Source organism: Sarcophilus harrisii, chromosome 2 (genome assembly GCF_902635505.1).
Source record: "Sarcophilus harrisii chromosome 2, mSarHar1.11, whole genome shotgun sequence".
NCBI lineage: Eukaryota > Metazoa > Chordata > Mammalia > Dasyuromorphia > Dasyuridae > Sarcophilus > Sarcophilus harrisii.
In genome coordinates this window covers 628,633,576-628,650,122 of record NC_045427.1, presented here as the reverse complement: position 1 = coordinate 628,650,122, position 16,547 = coordinate 628,633,576, and positions in this window count along the sequence as shown.

The window sequence follows — 16,547 nt, the reverse complement described above, 5'->3', positions numbered from 1 at the left end:
TTTTCAAATGCTTTTTTCTGCATCTATTGATATAATCACATGATTTCTATAAGGTTGGTTATTGACATAGTCAGTTATGCTAATAGTTTTTCTGATATTGAACCAGCCCTGCATTCCTGGTATAAATCCTACTTGTTCATAGTGTATTCTCCTAATAGTAAGTTGCTGTAATTTCTTTGCTAATGTTTTATTTAATATTTTTGCATCAATATTCATTAGGGAAATTGGCCTGTAATTTCCTTTCTCAGTTTGGCTCTTCCTGGTTTAGATATCAGCACCCTATCTGTGGTATAAAAACAATTGGGTGGACTCCTTCTTCCCGTAGTTTTAAAAATAGTTTCTATAGTATTGGAATTAATTGTTCTTTAAATGTTTGGTAGAATTCGCTTGTACATCCATCTGACCCTGGAAATTTTTTTTCTTAGGGGGTTCATTAATAGCTTGTTCATTATCTTTTTTTCTAAAATGGGACTATTTAAGTAATTCATTTTCTCATCTGTTAATCTGGGCAATATTTATTTTTATAAGAATTCATTCATTTCACTTAGATTATCAGATTTTTTTGTCGGATTATCAATTATTGGGCAAAATAACTCCTAATTATTACTTTAACTTCCTCTTCATTGGTGCTAAGTTTACCCTTTTCATTTTTAATGCTGGTAATTCAGTTTTCTTCTTTTTTTTTTTTAACTGATCAAATTAACCAAAGGTTTATCTATTTTGTTGTTTTTTTTTAACTCTTAGTTTTGCTTATCACATCAATAATTTTGTTACTTTCAGTTTTATTAATCTCTTTGTTAATTTTCAGAATTTCTAGTTTGACATTTAATTGGGGTTTTAAAATTTTTTCTTTTTATAGCTTTTTAATTGTAAGCCCAATTCATAGATTTCCTCTTTTTTATTTTATTCATGTAAGCATCTAGAGATATACAATTTCCTATTAAAACTGCTTTGGCTGCATCCCATACGTTTTCTATGTTGTCTCATTAGTGTCATTCTCTTGAATGAAATTATCAATTGTTTCTATAATTTGATGTCTGACCCACTATTCTTTAGAATTATGTTATTTAATTTCCAATTAGTTTTTGGTCTGTTTTTCCATGTCCCTTTATTACATGTAATTTTATTTGCATCATGATCTGAAATGGATGTATTTACTATTTCTGCATTTGATTGTGAGATTTGTATGCCCTAATACATAGTCAATTTTGTGTAGATGCCATGTACTACTGAACTATCCCCATTTAATTTTCTTCAAAGGTCAATCATATTTAACCTTTCTAAAATTCTACTCACTTCCTTACATTCTTTCTTGTTTATTTTGTGGTTAGATTTATCTAGTTTTGATAGAGGGAAGTTTAGCTCCCCTACTAATATAGTTTTGTTTTGTCTATTTCTTCTTGCAGCTCATTTACCTTCTTTTTTGGAAATTTGGATGCTATACCACTTGATACATATATGTTTAGCATTTATATTGCTTTATTATTTATGGTATCCTTTAGGAAGATGTAGTTTCCTTTCTTATCTCTTTTAATTACATTTATTTTTGCTTTTGCTTGATCTGAAATCAGGATTGCTACTCCTGCTTTTTTTTTTTTTTAAATTTCAGCTGAAGTATAATATATTCTGCTCCAGCTTTTTATTTTTATTCTCTATGTATCTCTCTGCTTCAAATGTGTTTCTTGTAAACAACATATTGTAGGATTCTGGCTTTTAATCCAGTCTGACATCTGCATCCATTTTTATGGGAGAGCTCATGTCATTCACATTCACAGTTGTAATTCACAATGTAATCAGTCATTTACATTTTCTGCCATTCTATTTTTCCCAAGTCACACTTTTCTTTCCTCTTTCACTTTTCACCTTCTCACCAGTGTTTTGTTTCTGACCACCACACCCCTCAATCTGCCCTCCCTTTTTTTCAGTATTACCCTTTCTTATCCCTTCTCTTTCTACTTCTGCCCTTCTTTCTATTAGCCTCTCCTTTCCCTTCCCCCCCCACCACTTCCCTATAAGGTGAGACAAATTTCTATACCAAACTATGTATTATATTCCCTTTTTCAGCCAAATCAGATGAGATTAAGTTTTGAACAGTGCTCATCCTCTTCCCTTCTTTCCCTCTACTCTAATAGATCTTCTGTACCTCTTTACATGCATGATTTACCACATTTACCTCTCCTTTCCTCTTATTCCAGCACTATACTTTTTCCACCTTTAATTTCTTTTTTTTTAATCATCCCATTAAAGTCAACTTATACCTACACCCTCTAATTATACCTCTTCTAACAGCCTGGAAAAAGGTACAGTTTTTTTTAAATAGCTTTTTATTTACATATGAAAAATATGTTGTATACAACATATACAGTTATATGTATGGGTAACTTTACAGCATTGACAATTGCCAAACCTCTTGTTCCAATTTTTCCCCTCCTTCCCCCCACCCACTCCCCCAGATGGCAGGATGACCACTAGATGTTAAATATATTAAAATATAAATTAGATACACAATAAGTATACATGACCAAACCATTATTTTGGTGTACAAAAAGAATCGGACTCTGAAATATTGTACAATTAGCCTGTGAAGGAAATAAAAAATGCAGGTGGGCAAAAATATAGGGATCAGGAATTCAATGTAATGATTTTTAGTCATCTCCCAGAGTTCTTTCGCTGGGCGTAGCTGGTTCAGTTCATTACTGCTCCATTGGAACTGATTTGGTTCATCTCATTGCTAAGGATGGCCAGGTCCATCAGAATTGGTCATCATACAGTATTGTTGAAGTATATAATGATTTCCTGGTCCTGCTCGTTTTACTCAGCATCAGTTTGTGTAAGGCTCTCTAGGCCTTTCTGAAATCATCCTGTTGGTCATTTCTTACCTAACAATAATATTCCATAATATTCATATACCACAATTTATTCAGCCATTCTCCAATTGATGGGCATCCACTCAGTTTCCAGTTTCTGGTCACTACAAAGAGGGCTGCCACAAACATTCTTGCCCATACAGGTCCTTTTCCCTTCTTTATGATGTCTTTGGATATAAGCCCAGTAGTAACACTGCTGGATCAAAGGGTATGCACAGTTTGATAACTTTTTGAGCATAGTTCCAAACTACTCTCCAGAATGGTTGGATGTATTCACAATTCCACCAACAATGTATTAGTGTCCCTGTTTCCCCACATCCCCTCCAAATCCCTCCAACATTCTACATTATCTTTTCCTGTCATTCTAGCCAGTCTGAGAGGTGTGTAGTGGTATCTCAGAGTTGTCTTAATTTGCATTTCTCTGACCAATAATGACTTGGAGCATCTTTTTATATGGCTAGAAATAGTTTCAACCTCTTCATCTGAGAATTGTCTGTTCATATCCTTTGACCATTTATCAATTGGAGAATGGCTTGATTTCTTATAAATTAGAGTCAGTTCTCTCTATATTTTAGAAATGAGTCAAAAGGTACAGTTCTTAAGTTACATGTATCATCTTTCCATGCAGTGATGTAAAATTTTAACTTTTTTAAAAGTTTTTACAGTTTTAACTGTAGTTTTTCTTCTCTTTTTACCTTTTTTATGCTTCTCTTGAGTCTTGTATTTTAAGATCAGCTCTGATCCTTTTATCAAAAATGATTGAAAATCTCCTATTTTATTGTATGTCCACCTTTTTCCCTGAAAGACAATGCTTAATTTTTATTGTTTGCTTTTTTACTTCCCATTTTTCCCTTGTTGATCTGATTTTTCTTGTGCAGCATGATAAATGTGGAAATACATAAATATAGAAGAATTACAAATGATATATATATATATATATATATATATATATATATATATATATATATATATATATATATTTTTTTTTTTTTTGTTGAAAACTTTATCTTTTCATCTATTTTGAAAATGAAGGGCTACTTTTAAAAAATTAATCTATATGACCCTGAAAAAAATAAAATTGGGCTCTGTTACCAGAGTAGAACAGGCACTGTAAAGCTTCAGGTTTTTATTACAGAACTAGTTCTAAGTGTCTGTTAGTGGTATGACTTAAGGAGACCTCTGGTCACTACTTTATTTGTCTTTATTCTGGTCTGTGAACAATTATAAGCACTATTTTCTTTCTGGAAATGTGACAGTCCCGGCTCCCCTATGTCTCTGAGTTCTAGTGTACTACTTCTTTTTCCTACCCTAGGATTGGGATATTTACATGGGCAATGCAATAGAGTTTTGTACCTAATGCCAAATAAGGGTCCCCCTAGAATCTTTTTTTGATCCAAAGTTATCCCCTGTGGCTGAGTGCTCCAGAAATCACTATTGCATTGTTCCAGGACTCCAGATCTCACTGCTGCCTTCTTGATTCCAGCCTCATTGTGGAGTCAGGGCTCCTCTGCTGGTTTATTCCAGGATGGTGGCTTGTTCTACAGCTTGGGACTTTGCTGCTAGCTTGCCTGATACAGTGTGTTGTGGACTGGAATCCTCTCTTACCCCAGTGAGACTGATCTTTTGGGTCTGTTACGTTTGAGTCTTTAGGACTCTGAAATTGTCTTGGGCTGGAATATTATATCACGTGGTCATTTTGTTTGTTTTATTGCCCTTGATTTCTCTTAATTTTTCTTAAGTTCTCAATAGATGGAAAAAATAACCTCTGACAAAGCAGTAGGATTTTATGCTAAAAGTTCTATAAACTTTAGGCATAGAGACTTTTTTTTTTCAACTTTAAAAGGAGCTATCTAAAACCAAAATCAATCATCATATACAATGAAAATATGATAGAATGATTCTTAATAAAAACACAAGTGAACCAAAAATGTCACTCTTCCCCACTATTGTTTGATATTGTTCTGAAAATGCTAGCAACAGCAGCAAGAGAAGAAATAAAAACAATATCTCCTTTCTTATGATATGATGGTATACTTAAAAAATTCTAAGATATTCTGCAAAGTTAATGATTCAGAGAACATTAGAAATAAGTCAGCTCTGAAAGTCAGGCAACAAAGAAATTTTATTGAGAAATAAAGCTCAGAGATAATTGGATGTTTCTGGCCAGAAGCAGGATTTGCCTGGGAAGAGGGAACATTAGGTATAGAAGCAGACAAGCTTTATGCTGTTAGTTTTGCGCAGTTCCCTCCCCCCAAGAATGGATTGGTTAGTTCTTAGGGTTACAAAATTTCTTACATCCTACCTCCCTCACCATATATCCTATGTTCTATTAATGAGATTCTAATTCCACGTGGGGTATGTCAGCTTAGATGCATGAGGCTTATTAAGCAAGCTCAATAAAGAAAAGCTTTTTCCAGGTCCTTGAACCTGATCAGTCCCTAGCTTAGATATCTTTATCAAAAATTTGGAGCCAAGTGCATCTCTTCTTCTGAAAGCTCATTGGTTAGAGATACATATTATCTTACATTACCTTGCATTTTACAATATTCTGTGGAAACTTAGCTTTTCAATATTTCTCATTGTCTGCACAAAGTTTCTGAGGAATTTAATTTGAACTATTCTTTTTTCCCCTTAAGGCAATTGTGGTTAAGTGAATTGCCCAGGGTCACATAGCTAGGGAATGTTAAGTGTCTAAGGTCAAATTTGAACTCAGATCTTCCTGACTTTCCGGGCTGGTGCTCTATCCACTGTGTCACCTAACTGCCCCGAATTTTAACTATTCTGTGGAAATTTAACCCCAGTTTGTCTCTCACAATAGTTAATAGCTTTAGCAAAATTGCAGATAACAAGACAAATGGTCAAAAATTAACTTCATTTCCATGTAATAACAATAAAACCTGAGAAGCAAAAATAGGGAAATCCCATTTTAAACAAATATAAAATGTATAAAATATCTAAGGATCAACCTATCAAACCACACAAAAATTTGAATAAATTTAATTATAAATAAGAACAATTTGAATAGCCAGATGAATGTTCAGTATACATGAATGAGCCATGCCTAAATGATAAAAAAAATCACATTTTCAAAGTTAATTTGAACTTTTAATGTTATAGGAAGTATATCACCAAGAGAATATTTTATAAAACCTGATACTATAACATCAAAATTCATTTGGAAAAAACAAATGATAAGGAATATCAAAGGAAATGATGAAAAATGGAGAGATGAAGGGAGAATAGCACCTCCAGATCTCAAACTGTATTATAAAGAAGCAATCATCAAAACCATCAGTATTAGTTTAAACAAGAGAGCCAGATCAAAGGAATAGACTAGAGGGGGGGAGAAACAGACATAATGAAGCTCAATTGCTCAGAGGCTGATAATATAGAAAAAATATAAAACAGGGAAAAAACCTCATTTGGTTTTTTAATTTTTTAAAATTAAATCTTTTTATTTGAAAAACTATGCATATATCATTTTCAACATTAATGTTTGCAAAACCTTGTGTTCCAATTTTTTTTCCTTTCCTTTCCCATACTCCTTTCCCTAGATGGCAAGTAATCCAATATGTTAAACATGTAAATCTTCTATATATATTTCCACAATTATCATGATGCACAAGAAAAATCAGATAAAAAAGAAGAAAAAACGAAAAAGAAAACAAAATACAAGTAAATAACAATAAAACAAGGTGAAAATGTTATGTTGTGATTCATACTCAGTCCCCATAATCCTGTCTCTGGATGCAAATGGCTCTCTCCATCACAAAACCATTGGGATTGGCCTGAATCACTTCACTGATGAAAAAGGCCACATCCATCAGAATTGATCATTATATAATTCTGCTGTTACTGTGTACAATGTTCTCATGGTTCTATTCACTTCACTTAGCATCAGTTCATGTAAGTCTCTCCAGGACTCTCTTAAATCATTCTACTGATCAAAACCTTTTTATTTGAAATAAGCTATTGGGAAAGCTATTCAGCAATCTAGTAGAAATTAAGCTTGCAACGACACTTTATACACTATTTCATAATGCATTCTTAATGGATATGTGACCTCAATAGATATAAGAATGGGAATAAAACCAGATCATATATCTCTCATAGATATGGGTAGGAGATGTCTTCTTAACCAAACAAGGGACAGAGGCAATTACTAAATATAAAATAGATCATTTTGATTAATTGAAATTGTAAGGCTTCTGCCCAGCCTCTAAAAATGTACATGTTTTCAGGATTTTTCTTTTTCTTTCCTTCTTCCATTCATCTGTTCCTCCCTTCCTTTCCTTCCTTCCTTTCCTTCTTTCCTTTCTTTCCTTCCTTCCTTCCTATTTCTTAATGGCATAACATGTTTATAAGTACAGCTTATATACATATCATAAACTGTACATAATAGTACAAAGTATTAATAACTAAATAAATGAGGAATGCAGAATCACTTTACCTCAGTTAATTCTGATAATTTCATCAAATGATTCAATTTCTGGAAAGAATCTGAATGGTGTTGTGTGACCCTGGGCAAGTCACTTAACCCCAATTGCCTCAGGGGGAAAAAATCTGAATGGTGGTCTTCAATGTTTTATTTTCCCCACAAAGTTAATGCTTTATTACAGCAAGCTAACTTGCTCCATTTTTCACTGTACAAATTTATGCATTTTTGTTCTTGATCCTGTTTACAAATATTTTAAGCCAGTTCTCATTAAACATAAGAAAAACGAAGCCTACTTTTATTTTCAAAATTGTAAACAGGCATAAAGATTTTAATTTTTCAAAGTAATGATCAATTGTGTTGATTTTTTTTCCTCTTCACAATTTTTTTATTTGTTATGTGGAATGATTCTTGAAACTAGGAAGGGGAAGCATACTGGGGACAATTATGATAAAGTAAGAAACAGAAGATATCAGTTGAAATATTAAAAATTGAATTCTCTTTCCAATGGCTCTCTATTAAATAGAAATCTTGTTCCATGGTGATTAGTAAAGGATGTGCTTAATATTTCTTCTTTTCTGCATTTCTCTTCACATATTATCAATTTTAGTACATTGATATGCAGTACTGAGAAATTACTATGCCATTTAGTGGATATTTGTTATTGATATTATTTCAATGTTCATGTTGTTTTCAGGAAAATATAGTTTTTCTATTTTAATTCTGTTTTTGCTTTTGACATTTCTAAGATCATGATTGCTACTTTTACTTTTTTGTTTTAATTGAGGCATAATAGATTTTGCTCTAGTTTCTTATTTTAATCCATGAATCCCTTGTTTTAGGTGGGTTTCTTGTAAACAACATAATATTGTATTCTGCTTTTTAATTTTTTCTGCTGTCCTCAGTTTTATGTATGAGTTTATTACATTTATGACTATTAATTGTGTGTAATTACCTCCTCCCATCCTCTTACACTTTTTTTGGTTTTGTCCCCTTCACTCTCCACGAATAAGAAAATGGTAAAAATTGAATGTGCTCAGCATTGGTGCTCCATGATTCATGAACTATGCTTCTATCCAGCCTGCCACAATCACAGATTTTTAAACCTTCTCCTTTTTATTTTATAAGCCTCACTTCAAATCCCGTCACTCAATTTAGAATATGTTTTACTTATAAATAATTGTTCACTGTCTCTAGTGTCCCTCTTGGTTGATACAAGTTGTGTGATCTCTGATTAATCTCTATCTCAGTTTCTTAATTTTAAAATGGGGATAATAGGAACACCTACCTCCCAATGTTGTTGTGAAGATCAAATGGGATAACATTTGTAAAGTACTTAGTATAGTATTGGAAACATGTTTGGATATTTAATAAATACTTGTTTGCTGCTTCATCTATTCTTCTGTGTTTCTATAGTGATTTCATCTTTCTTCTCCCTTTCTTCCAAAATATATCTTTTTCTCTTTCTTTTAGTTTTTCTCATGAAGTTACCAAAACAAAATAAAAAACCTGTAGCCAAACTCTATCTTATATCTTGACAACTAAGGACTTCAGTGGACACTTGCCTTTTCTCTTTTTCATATATAAACAATCCATTCTTGTATAGTCCCATCTGATTGTTCATTCATACTTGCCTCTGAGAGCAACAGGACAACTCAAGACACTTAAACACTATAATTCAAGTTAGAAGAATGAGAAAATGACTTCAACTCTGGAATACATAAAACAAAGCATGAATTAAATGAATTCACAGAGATTATCTCAAGATGGAAAAACCACTGTATAAGTCATAAACTTAAAGGAACATGGTAGTTAACATTTACAATTGCAATTATAAAAGCAACAAATTCTGCCAGTGACTAGAAATTCAAGTATAGATGAAAGGAAGTTGAAATAACATAAAACTATACTTTCCTCACCAGAAACTATAGAAGCAAGTAGAATAATATATTCTGAAAAGCAATAGAGCTCAAGATGCTACCCAAAATGACATATCCTATTAACCTGGGATTGATCAGTAATAAAAAACAATAAAAGAGAAAGGATTTCAGCCTCTCCAACAAAAAATTAAAATACAAATGCATAAAAATTCTTCAATTTTCAAACATCTTGGACAAGAGAAACACAAGTTATCAAGAAAAGCATAAATAATGAAGTACATTACCTGATCTGATCTCCAGAAAATATTAAAAAGAAGAAAAAAATTAGAGAATGAAGGATAATCCAGAGATTCCTTCCTAAAAATATACAAGGGGATGAGGGGAAGCATAATTTAGAGAAATAGAGCTCATAGTGGAGGAAAAGGCCTGAAATACCATGGGCTAACATACACCTTTGCCCTACAAATGAATAAATATTGGTAGGACAAAACAGCAGAGTAGATGTGTGCATAAAAAAGGCGGAGAGAAATTAAGAGATAGAGGAGTAGGTATGACATACCTTAATTAAGTCAATGGTAAATGAAGAGTAATAAATCCTGTCATATTTCAAGAATAAGCGGGACCTTGAGAGAAGTAGCAAGGTGGTGAAGAAAAGGATAGAGAAGGGAGTGGTCTCACGAAAAACACCAATGTGGGGAGAGATATGTTACAGGGATTTGGGGGAACCTTACAATGGGTGTAATCTCAAAAAGATTTGAGAGAGAAGTGGGATTCTGTGGATAGCATCTTTTTAAAAGACAAAGGGAACCAGAGTTCTTGGGGGGAAATAGAATCCAGAAAAAGTCCCAGAGAGGAGAATACATTAACAAGAAAGAAAATTATCATGGTGAAGGCATATGGTAGAACTGGACCATTAGACTGTGAGTTTCTTGAGAACAAGAATTGTTTTTTGTATTCCTATATCACTGAACACAGTATCTGGCACATAGTAGACTGACTGACATGATCAGGGACATAGGAAAACTAACATTGGATAATATTTTATCCTCTCATATAGAAGTTGATATATTTAGGAGCGAGTCACAATAGAAAAAGTAATTTGCAGGAAATCATTTTAGGGAATAAAATATAGAAATTCTTTAGAAAATGGAACTCAAAATTTTGATCTATTAGATGCTTTAATTCCAAGAATAATATAAAATTAAAGAAGGAATGAATAAATAACAGGATTATCAATCAAAGAATAAAATTTTAAGATACACAGAACTGAAAAAAAGATGTAGAAAATCAAAAAGACCAAAAAGTTGAAAGGGAAAAGAAAAAAGGGGATTTTAATTTTCTTTCGCAATGTGAGAAAAAAAGAGGAGAAGATTTAGATTAACAGATAAAATAAATATAGAAAAAAACAAGTAAAACTTTGAAATAGGAAAAGGAGTGACAAATGGGAAGGGCCAAGGGATTTGAGGACACGAAGAGAGACTGTGGGACTGGTGTTATCTCAAAAGATATCAAGCAAAAATAGCTAAAAAGATGTACTGCTTATAGAAAAGAACCAGTTCTCTTCCCCAAATGGAGAGAAAAAGCAATATTGTTAACCCCTGTTTATGCTTTTCTCCCTTCTTTCCCCCTAACTCCCATCCCCAATATTAATCTTGTGAGCACCACTTGCTTCTCACAGCCCTCCCTTTTTAGTATCCCTCCCCCCGCCTTAGAGTTTCTCCCCCTATCTTATTCCTTTTCCTCATAGTTTCCATATTCCCTTCCACTTAACTAATTCCTTCCTTTTTCACTTTTCCCTTCCCACTTTTCAATGAGGTGGGAGAAGTTTCACTATAAATTGAATTTGTCTAAAATTTTTCTCTTAAAGCCAGTTCTGATGGCAGTAAGATACCCACTATATTCATCCCTCTCCATTCTTTCTTGCAGATATAATAAGTTTCCTTTGCCTCTTTGTGAGATGTAGTATCCCCATTTTACCCTTTTCCAGGTACAAAGTCCTTTCCACCTCTAGTAGTATTCTTTATACATCTTTATAGCAGAAATGTAGTTCCCAAGATTTCTTTTTACCTTTTTAGGTTTCTCTTGAGTTCTATATTTGTAGATCAAACTCTTTGTTAAGTTCTGGTTTTTTCATCAAAAATAGGTGAAAATCGCTTATTTCGTTGAATGTCTATCTTCTTCCCTGGAAAAAAGATGCTCATTCTGGCTGGGTAAGTTATTTTTGGTTGCATACCAAGTTCCTTAGTCTTTTGGAATATCGTATTCCAGGCCCTTTGATCTTTTAATGTGGATGCTGTTAGATCCTGGGTGATCCTTATTGTGACTCCTCTATATCTGAATTCGGTTTTTCTAGCCACTTGCAGTATTTTTTCTTTCATCTGAGAGTTCTGGCATTTGGCCACTATATATTTCTTGGTGTTTTGATTTTAGGATCCCTTTCAGTAGGTGATCGATGAATTCTTTTAATGTCTTTTACCCTCTGTTTCTATGACTTCTGGGCAGTTCTCTTTGATAATTTCCTGGAAAATAGTGTCCAGGCTCTTTTTTTTAAATTATATTTTTCTGGGAGTCCAATAATTCTCAGTTTGTCTCTCCTGGATCTATTTTCCAAGTCTGTTATTTTCCCAAGAAGGTATTTCACATTTTTTCCATTGTTTGATTCTTTTGGGTCTTGCTTGACTGATTCTTGTTGTCTCCTCGAGTCATTCAATTCCATTTGTTTAATTCTGATTTTCAATGAAGTGTTTTATTCACTCACTTTTAAAATATCTTTTTCTAATTGTCCAATTGGGTTGTTTTGTTCTATGGACTTTTTTCCATTTCACCAATTTTATTTTTTAGAGAGCTATTTTCTGTTTCCAGTTCACTAATACTATTTTTCAAGGATTTGATTTCTTTGTCCATTCTGTCTTTAAGTGAGTGGGATGACTTCTCCAGACTCTCTTGCCAAGTCTCCCTCTCCTTTTCCCATTTTTCTTCTAGCTGTCTTGTGAGAGCCTTTTTAATTTCTTCTATGAGATTCATCTGTGCTGAGGAACAGGTGATCTCCTCCTTTGGGGATTCACCTGGAGACAGTCTGTTTTTAGTCTCCTCAGGATTTAGAGTCTGCTCTCTATCCGTGTAGAAGCTGTCAATGGTTAAGGTCCACTTAAATTTTTTGCTCATTTTGTCAGAGAAGAATCAAAGACAAATTAGCAAAGAAAAAAAAAAAAACAAAAGGAATCTGCTTTTTTTGGCCTGGGTGGTGTTACTGAGCTTCCTCTACAGACTGGGGGTGGGGGGGGAAGGGCAGTACCGAGGCACTAGCAGGACAGCAGTGGCTGTGCTGCACCTGCGCTCTGAGACTCTGAGAGCGTGCTGAGACACTATAGGGGAGGGGTGGCCAGGTCCCGAGAGACTCCAGCTGTTTGGGGTTGTATTCTTCATCCCCCCCTCCCCCGGTGTTTTTAGCTTCTCTGCTTGGCTGCTGTCTTGCTGCCAGGGCAAAGTATCCAATCCTGTAGCAAAGCTCTCCCCAAAGAGACAGCTGAGTTCACACCCCACCCCACTCCGGTCTGCTTGGTTGTGAGCTGCCTGCCTGCCACTGCCTGCCCTCAGCCTGTGCCCAATCTAAAACTATCCCCACCCTTGAACAAAAACAGACCTTTCCTGGCAAATGTCAAGGATGTCTTCTTTTGGTAACTATTTATGTGTTTTTTTTCAGTCAAGCATTAATTCAGAGGCTTGTCATGAAATGAACTCTGAGAGAAAATGTGGAGCTTACACAGCTGTATGCCTCCTCTCCGCCATCTTGGCCCAAAGTCAGAAAAAGCAATATTAAGGAGAAATAGAGGAAATACAAAACTAACTCTCAAAACTTTAAAAAAAATTATTTTTTTTCAAAATACACACAAAATTAGTTTTCATCATTCAACCTTGAATCTTATGTTCTAAATTTTTCTCCCTCCTTTCCCATTTCTCACCTCCACTGGACAGCAAGTAATCCAATATAGGTTAAACATGTGAAATTATTGTAAACATATTTCCACATTTATCATGTTGCACAAGGAAAATCAAATCAAAAGGGGGGAAATGAGAAAGAAAAAATAAGCAAACAAAACCAAAAAAGATAAAAATGCTGCGTTGTGATCCATATTCAGTCTTTATAGTCTTCTGCATCCCAATGGCTCTTTTCATCACAAGTCAATTGAATTGTCTTGAATCATTTCATTGTAGAAAAGAACCAAGTCCATCACTAACTCTCAAAATATAAACATGAATCGATCAAATAATCTGATAAAATGAAAGCACAAATTGACCAAGAAAATAAAATGTTACAATCTATTGCCATCAACAAAATAAAACTAAAGGGCTTCAACAATATCGCCTACATATTAATTAAAAATAACAGAAATTTCAATTGTTATCTGATAAAGCAAAAAGAAAATGTAAAAATGTAAATATAAATAAGGAGATGACATTATCTTCAGTGGACCATAGAAGATAAGTCAATATCAATATTTGACAGATATTTTGCAAAAATCATAGCATCTAAATAAAAGAAAATTAGCTGAATTATTAAGAAGAAATTGACTTCTCTGCAACTCTAACTCAGATGGAGTACTGGATCTCATAGTTATGACACTTTGATTTAAATCCATTCATTTAATTTCAATTCAGTACAACACTAGAACCTGGAAACTGTGGAAATACCAAGCTTACATGCCATCTCTGACCTGTGAGGTGCCATGTATATAAAAACATTCTGAAATTGCTCTTTTAGTTCTTTTCTCTTTCAAATATATAGTAGCCACATCCCATCATTATTGTCAGAGAACTGACACAAAACACTCAGGAGTAAGGAACTGATGCATTGGTCATGATTGGCAGGCTAATCCTGCCCAACAGGCTAACTAAGGCTATTCGTTCTTTCCTTCTCCTGCTATACTTCCAATCCCCTACTCCATTCCAGAGTAGATAAAGTGTCAGTACTGGAGTCAGGAAAAATTGGTTTCACCTAGTGACTGTGTAACTTTAGGCAAGACTGTGTAACTTTAGTGTCCTTGGAAAACTTCAGCAGAATTTTTCAGGGAAAGTGCCAATGAACATTAATACAGGATATGTATCAACAGGAGCATATGCCATAATGGAATCACATCTAATCTTTCAGACTGATATATTTGGCCTGATCACAGGAGGGTTTTGTAGTGGAAAAAGCTTTATATGGAGTTAAAATGCATGGATTCAAATCCTGCCTTGCTACTTTCTGATTGTACATATTTGTATAACTCACCAAACTACTCAAAATCTAGATTTTTGCATTTCAAAATTGAAGTAAGTTATGCTTGCTTAATCACACAACATAATTCTCATGAGAATTAAAGAAAATAATCTCTGTAATAAACTTTGTAAACCATAAAGTGCTAAAGAGAGTCTGAGGATCATAGATCTAGAGCTGGAGGGGAACTGGAAGTCATTGGGCCTAATGGCTTTATTTTATTTGTGAATAACTGAAACCTTAGTTGGGTCATATGTAGTCATCATAAGAGTTTGGGTTTGAAAGTGATCCCCTGACTCCAAGTCTATGGAATCCTTTCCCAGGATTCCAAGCCACCTAACTATGTGCACTGCTCCTTCACAGGAGACTTGTGATGGGAGCTGGTGCTCCCAAATTGCATTTTGCACTATGAAGTGCTATCATTATGGTTATGTGTGAGTTTAAAAGCTATACAAAGATATGATAATGATGTAGCTCTTTTCATTATTGCCTCCAAACCAGACCTCAACATAGAAAGTGGAATGAGTAGAATTCCATTTTTTGTCCAGTAGAGTCTACAAGGTTTGGGAGTGTAATAAACCCAGGGCCATTTTATTCTCACATGGGAACTTCTAGAATACCTCATCACCCAAATGGAATCCTTCTGGCTTCCTCTCATGACAGTACTAAAAACTGGTCACTGATAACAATGATCAGAAGGTTGATTCGAAGTGAGCTCTTTCTAGAATTCACATAACTTGTGTCCTTGCATCTTTCATCTGTGTGAGACCAATTAGCAGGAATTAAATAATAACGGTAAAGGGGTTAGGTACACAGATAAGTTTAAAGAAAATATAAACCTGAACAGAAGTTTATACTAAGCTCAAGAGTCCATGAATGGTCACCAGGGTCCATGTATTCCATAAACAAAAAAAGTTCATTTCAGCCCAATTTAGGCAGGATTCCAGCTGTGCCTACCACTCACTAGGTAGATGACCTTGTGTAAATCCCTTCAGATCTCTATATTCAAATTTCCAAATATTTAAATTGCATGGTTTCAGATAGGGAGAAGTAATTACAGGATCACAAGGTTTCATTGTTGGATAACTAGGTCTTCTAGTCTAACTATCAGTAATCAGAAAAGGACATTGAAATCTAGATATAGAAAGGGGCTTGACCAAAGTCAGCATGGTAACAGAGATAGAGCTAAGATGGTATTTCTATTATTCTCAACTCAGTTAACCACCATTTAGCTCAGTTTCCATGTCTGTAAAATGGAAATAATATGATCTATTCAGGAAGCTGTGACAATTAAATGAGAATACTTATAAAACTTGAAGAACAGTGTCTGGGACATAGAAAGAGTCATATAAATATTATTACATACATCAAGGGATATGTGATTGTATCAATGAAGCAATTCCATAACAGTGGAAAAGATGGTGGGGAGGGCCCCAAGAGCACTGGGCCACTACTCAAAGAGACAGAAAGAGACAGGTCATGTTAATGCCATCTTCTCTTTCAAGAAGAATGTTCCTCAAAGTGGAGAAAAACAATATTGTGAAGAAGTCAATTAAGCTTAATGTAACTTAGGAGATAAAAAGACAGCACCTCACCTCTTTAATGTGAAGTCAAGACTGCAGGATCTTAGGGAAAAGGCTATGTTGTAACCCACACTCAGTTCCCAAAGTCCTCTCTCTGCTTGTAAATGTCTCTCTTCATCACAAGACCTTTGGAACTGGCCTGAATCACCTCATTGTTGAAAAGAGCCAAGTCTATCACATTTGATCATCATACAGTTTTGTTGTTGCCATGTACAATGATCTTCTGGTTCTGCTCATTTCACTCAACATCAGTTCATGTAAGTCTTTCCAGGCCTCTCTGAAATCATTCTCCTGATTGTTTCTTATAGAATTTTCTAGTTCCTTGCCACTATAAAAAGGACTGCTACAAACATTTTTACACATGTGGGTCCTTTTCCCTTTTTTATGTTCTCTCTGGGACACAGACCCAGGAGAGATCAAAGGGTATGCACAGTTTAATAACTTTTTGAGCATAGTTCCAAACTGTTCTCCAGAATGGTTGGATCCATTCACAGTTCCACCAACAATGTATTAGTTTCCCAGTTT